The following is a 6000-nucleotide window of genomic DNA, read 5'->3' as shown; positions in this document are numbered from 1 at the left end:
ATGCAAAATTTAGAGACGATCGGACCTGTGGTTTGATCGTACGGGTCCAATTTGTGATCGACGGTCACCGACCCACGATCGGGTCCCAGAGTTGGTGGACGGGTGCAGGAAAATCCATTAGACCTCCACGGTAAATATGGAAGAGATCCGATGGTCAGATAGCCTGGAATCTCGGTTCCATTTGCAGGCGCCAGATTTGGTCCTGGCATGGGTGGGGCGCATTTAGTCAGTGCCAGATCCCACTTCTGAGTGGCTGAAGGGTCCACGGTCCGCGATGGTCCACAAGCCCAGTAAGCCCTATGGTTCCCTAAATTTTTAGATTTTTCTGACCTTTCGGCGTCGTGGTACCGCCCGTACGGACTGTTGCTTAGTGTAAATAGTCATCCAGCTTGGCGGCCTGCACTTGGTCTTGCCATGGCCTGTCCGGTTTATTCAAACGAGCTAGTCCTAGGTTAATTAGCTTATGGTACCCCCGCCACGAATGTTTTAAATGTTCGGTCCTGCGGACAATCCAACGTGGACGCCCCAGGACACTGTACCGATTGGACGGGATGTTACAACAACATGCAGAATTAATCAACCAACAAGTTCCCATTAGAAGTTGTGTATGATCATATACCCAAACATGCACTCGACTTGGCCATTTGCCAAGTTACTGGGTATGAAAATTGCTAAAAAAGATATGGCGGACCGAATCATGACAATGCATGACGATGTCCAAAAGAAAATACAAGAGTCCAATACCAAGTACAAGGAAAAAGCTTATAAATATTGGCGCCAGAAGGTGTTTAATGTAGGTAATAACATATTGGTTCACCTATGCAAGGAGAGATTTCCAATTAGGATATATAAAAAGCAAAGGAATAAGAAAATCAGACATGTTTCGATACTCTGAAAAAATAATAATAACGTTTATGTTGTTGATCTTCCCGAGGGCATGAAGATCTCACCGTCTTTCATTGTGGTAGACCTTTATGAATATCATGAGCTAAGTCTGTTGAATAACTTAGGAACAAGTTCTTTCCCAGTGGAGGGAATTGATGTAGGGTGTGGTATGGATACATTCCTAGCATGGCTAGGCCAAAAGAATGCCAAACGGAAGTGGAAGTATTCCATTAAACTCGAGCCTGATCCTACATAGGGCCTGACATAACTGGCCTCAGACGCATTTGGTTTGAACAAATTAATTCTGAATAATGAGAAATTGGCGTTTGAAGTGTGAGCCATAAATTGGCCTTAACTTTTGATTCGATTATTGTTACGAGATGCACAACTTTTCGATCTTTATGTAGTAAGCTATCCAGGGTTAATTTACCCACTTATTGGGTCCCGTCTGTTTGTTTCGCGAAAAACACTCATATTAAGGGTCAAAATGGATATTTTAGTGAAAATTTATTATTTTTAGTAATTTTAATTTTTATCATATCTTCTTATTTTTAGAGTTTAAAATTTTTATCTTATTTAGAGATTGATTATAATCGTGTTAGGAATCCTTCAATAAGGTTAATTAATGATTTTCTATTTTTGGCAAAATTTATTATTTCGGGTAAGTTATATTCTAGTTGAATTAGGACTTCCATTAGGGTTATAATTTTTCTATTTTGGATAATTTTGAATTATGATTTTAATTTTTTCTTTATTAGTGTTGTAATTGAGAAATCATACACATACACATTATTTAATAAAATATTTAAGTTTTTTTTTAAATTTCTTGTGAATTAAATGAGTACGCTGTGGATTTAAAGTTTTTATCACTTAAGGAAAACAATAATCTTCTTCTTCACCTCTCACACCCTTTCCTGTGTCAACTACCCACGTAAAATAATGGGGGATTGAACACATATCATTAACAACTTCTTGGTGACACCATAGAAAACATTGTGGATTAAATGCCCATCATTAAAAGCTTCTTAGGGCTAGAAAACTTTTAAATCTGCTTCATTTTTTAGCTAATGCCCTAAAATGATGTGACAAAAATGAACGGACATAATGAATATAACTAGGGGTGTAAATCTGGCCCATTGGCCCATGGCACATCACGGCCTTGGATGGTAAAATCGACCTGAGGCATGGCCCTGCATGACTGTTAGACCCGGCACGGCACGACATGTTATGGTAAAATAGCAGGCTCTGCCGGGCTTCAATATTCTAGCCTGCGGTACAGCACGAAGCGTGACCTATTAGGCTCGTCAGGCATGGCTTGCGGCATGTACCGTTTGACACGATTAATGATCAGTCCGACGCGGCCCTCAAATGACTACTTTTGTGAAATTGATTATTTTATGCCCCCAACAACCATAAAACGACTAGTTTATGAGTAAAATAGTCATTTGACATTTTAAAAAAAAAAACTATAAAAATGAATTATCTCATTCTTTAAAGCTATAAAACTCTCTCCCCCATTCTCTTTCTCAAATCTTTTGAGTTCTCTAAATACTCAACCTCTCAAACTCTTAGGATCTTAAGTAATCAAATCCACGTGTCTCAATTTCAAGAAACTCTCAAGCTTTCTAAATAAGAAGCTTGAAAAATATAAAGTTTTTAAGTTCTCAAGATATCAATTTCTCCAATACCTAAAGTTATCAAAGTTCAGTAACTTTCTTAATTAATTTTGTTTCTTTTATCTTTTAATTATATATTATATAATTAGTTCTCATTCTCTATTATTCTTATTATTATAATTAAGATAATTATTCTATATATTTTATTTAATATATATTGGATATGGATGTTAAATTCTTTAACACTAAAGAATTAGAGTATATTAACCAAACAATCCCTGATTATGGATTCACAGGTTCTCCTTCCCTCACCAACCCCAATTTAAATCAAGAAGTTAGAGAGGAAAAAGAACCCAAAGAATCATCAACTAGTTCAAAAAGGACTCGTACTTCAGAAGTTTGAAAATACATGAAAGTAACTAATTTTAAAAATAATAAGGGTCAAATGATATTTAAGGCCGTTTGTGTCTTATGTAAAAGCCAATATGGTTATAATTCGTTTGGTGGTACTGACCACCTAAAATGTCATTTGGATAAATGTTGGTCAAAACATGAGGGAAAAAAAATCCTAAACAAATCCAAATTAGTTAAGCCTTCAAAAGGAGTAGTTCGTCTACATTTAATTTTATCAAAGACAGTACTTGACTAGAACTCGTCAAATTCATAATTAAAACTAAACAACCATTTACTTTTGTAGAAAATAAGGATTTCAAATAAATGGTTTGAAATTTGTTTACCCCAGTTTAAAAAAATAATAATAAATCAAGAAATACTATGAGAAATGATGCTTTGAAACTGTTTAGAAAAGAGAATAATGCTTTAATTAAAGTTTTTATAAATCTTCTTGAAAAAATAAGTCTAACTTTAGACTTATGGACTTCCAATCAAGATTTAGGTTATATATGTGTAACCACTCATTAGATAAATTTAGATTGGAGATTACAGAAAAGAATAATCAGGTTTTTTTTTTTTTTTTTTTTACGTCCTCTCACTTAGGACCTAAAATAGGTTTGACTATACTCAATATCCTTAAAGAATATGAATTCAAAATAACTTGTTTTTCTATAAGTTTGGATAATGCTTCATTTAACAATTTAACAATTGGATTTAAAAATAATAATATCTCCCTTAATGTTAGTGGAAAAAATTTTCACGTGCAATATGCTTGTCATATCATAAATTTAGTTATGTAAGATAGTTTAACGTTTATTAGACCTCACGTAGAATATATTAGGCAATCAATAAGTTTTATTTTTTACTTCTCCTATTAGATATCAAGATTTTAAAGTCATGTGCACAACAACAAGTAAAAATGCTGGAAAATTTTCATTAGATGTTAAACAGGGGTGAATTTTGACCTTTTTGATATTAGAGGCTTCATACGAATTTAAAAATGTGATAACCGAGTTTTGCTTAAGCTGAGATTTTGAGTATTCAACAACTAATTTGAACTTTTACATTATAAAAATATTAAAAGAAATTTTATATGCCTTTTTTATAATACAACCACAACTTTGTCTAGTATTTACTATCCAACGTCTAATCAAACTATAAAGCATTTATATTATATAAATTTACTTTTTCAAATTATCAAAATATAATTAGTTTTCAAGAAATTTGTACAGTAATAAGAGAAAAATTTTAAAAATATTTGAGAGATATTCATATAATTTTTTATTTAGCTTCTATTATAGACCATATATTAAAATTACATGGTTCATGATTTTTCTTAAATAATATAGCAAAAATATGAATATTGATAGTTCAATCCATACGTCTATTATTAAAACAATATTAAATGATATTTTTGAAGAATATCAGAACCAATTAAGTAATAGGGTAAGAACAAATTGTACTATTATCCCGCCATTAACTCGATCTGATTCATCTTGGTTTATTTTTATTAAAAGAATAGGTAGATCATATAGTAATTTATATTTTAAATTAGCTATTTATTTTGAAAATGAACATCTTACTTTTTATACTCTGAATGAAGTCACTTATTTCGATGTTTTGACATGGTGAAAGGGACATGAAGCTAGCTTTTCTGTTTTTTCCTGCCATGGCCAGAGATCTACTAATGATTCCAGTTTCTATAGTTGCATTTGAATCGACGTTTAGATGACTACAAAAGTAGATTATTGACAGAGATGGAGGAGTATTGTGTGTGCTTGAGGAATTGGTTTAAAGTGGATAGAAGAGAGTAAAGCTTGATCGATGAAAATACTCTTGGAGATGAAATCAATTAAGTAAAAAATTTAAGAGTTTGTTTTATTTAACATTATATGTAATATTTTCTTCGTAGTTTATATATATCTATATATATATATATATATATATAGAAAAGGTACAATGCGCTCGACCTCACGATTAGCTCCTGTGAGGTCGAGCTGTGTGGGCCCTACCGTGATGCGTGTCGACCATCAACACCGTGCATTTGATGGGTACCCTCTAAATTATGGGATATCCCAAAAATCAGTCGTATACGGAACTCAAGTGGGCCATACCATCTAAAATAATGTGAAACACCGTTAAAACATATAAAAGCACTTGGTGGGGCCCACCTGAGTTTTGAATGCTGCTGAAACTTCGTCTAAACCCTCATCCAAGTGGGACACACATAATGGATGGGCTGGATTTGCAAACCACATCTCGGTGGGCCCAAAAAACTGATTATGAATATTTTAATGATGCACGACTCCTCCCCACTTCTGTATGTGGTGTGGCCCACATAAGTCACGGATTGACTTGATTTTTGAGATCTAGGCCCACGATGGAATGGTGCATCTGACTGATGGGTTAGATGTTCGAAACGCATCACGGTGGGGCCCACACAGCTCGAACTCATGGGACGGACTGGTGAGGTCGAGCGCATAGTACCTTTTCCCATATATATATATATATATATATATTTCTAATTATAGAAACCAAAAAAATGTATTATTATCAAGTAATCTTTATTTTCTTCATGTTAATCGTCATAAGTGAGTGGGTACCAATCTAGCTGGGATGTACTCAACCAATGATGAATTTTGTAACCTTCATTTCAACATTTGATTCACATATTAAATAAAGTGTAATTTTTCAGTATATTAATGTGTTTGCCTCGGCCCATCAGGTACGATCCAACACGTCATGGCTAGTCAGACATAATAGCCATGTTAGCACGTTTGGCACACAAGTCGTACCGAGCCTCACTTTTAAAAAAACAACATGGCACAACACGAGACATGGTCGGGCACAAACTATTCAGGCGTGGCCTGGCGCGTTTACACTCCTATATAACACAAGTGTTATGGTGGGGCCCACGTGTTATGAGATGGATTTTTACCATTTTTGCGGTGAAATTTTGACTATATTAAAAACAATGAGTACTTATCACAATTATAATGTTACTATTGTCTCCGTGCATTTACAGTACCGAAACAAATGAGGCCTAAGTTTTCTTGAAGAATGTGTTACTATTAATTAATTTCATCTCACGGTACTTCAAAGACCA

The sequence above is a fragment of the Magnolia sinica genome, chromosome 3, assembly GCF_029962835.1.
Source record: "Magnolia sinica isolate HGM2019 chromosome 3, MsV1, whole genome shotgun sequence".
NCBI lineage: Eukaryota > Viridiplantae > Streptophyta > Magnoliopsida > Magnoliales > Magnoliaceae > Magnolia > Magnolia sinica.
Note: the sequence above shows the minus strand (reverse complement) of the source record.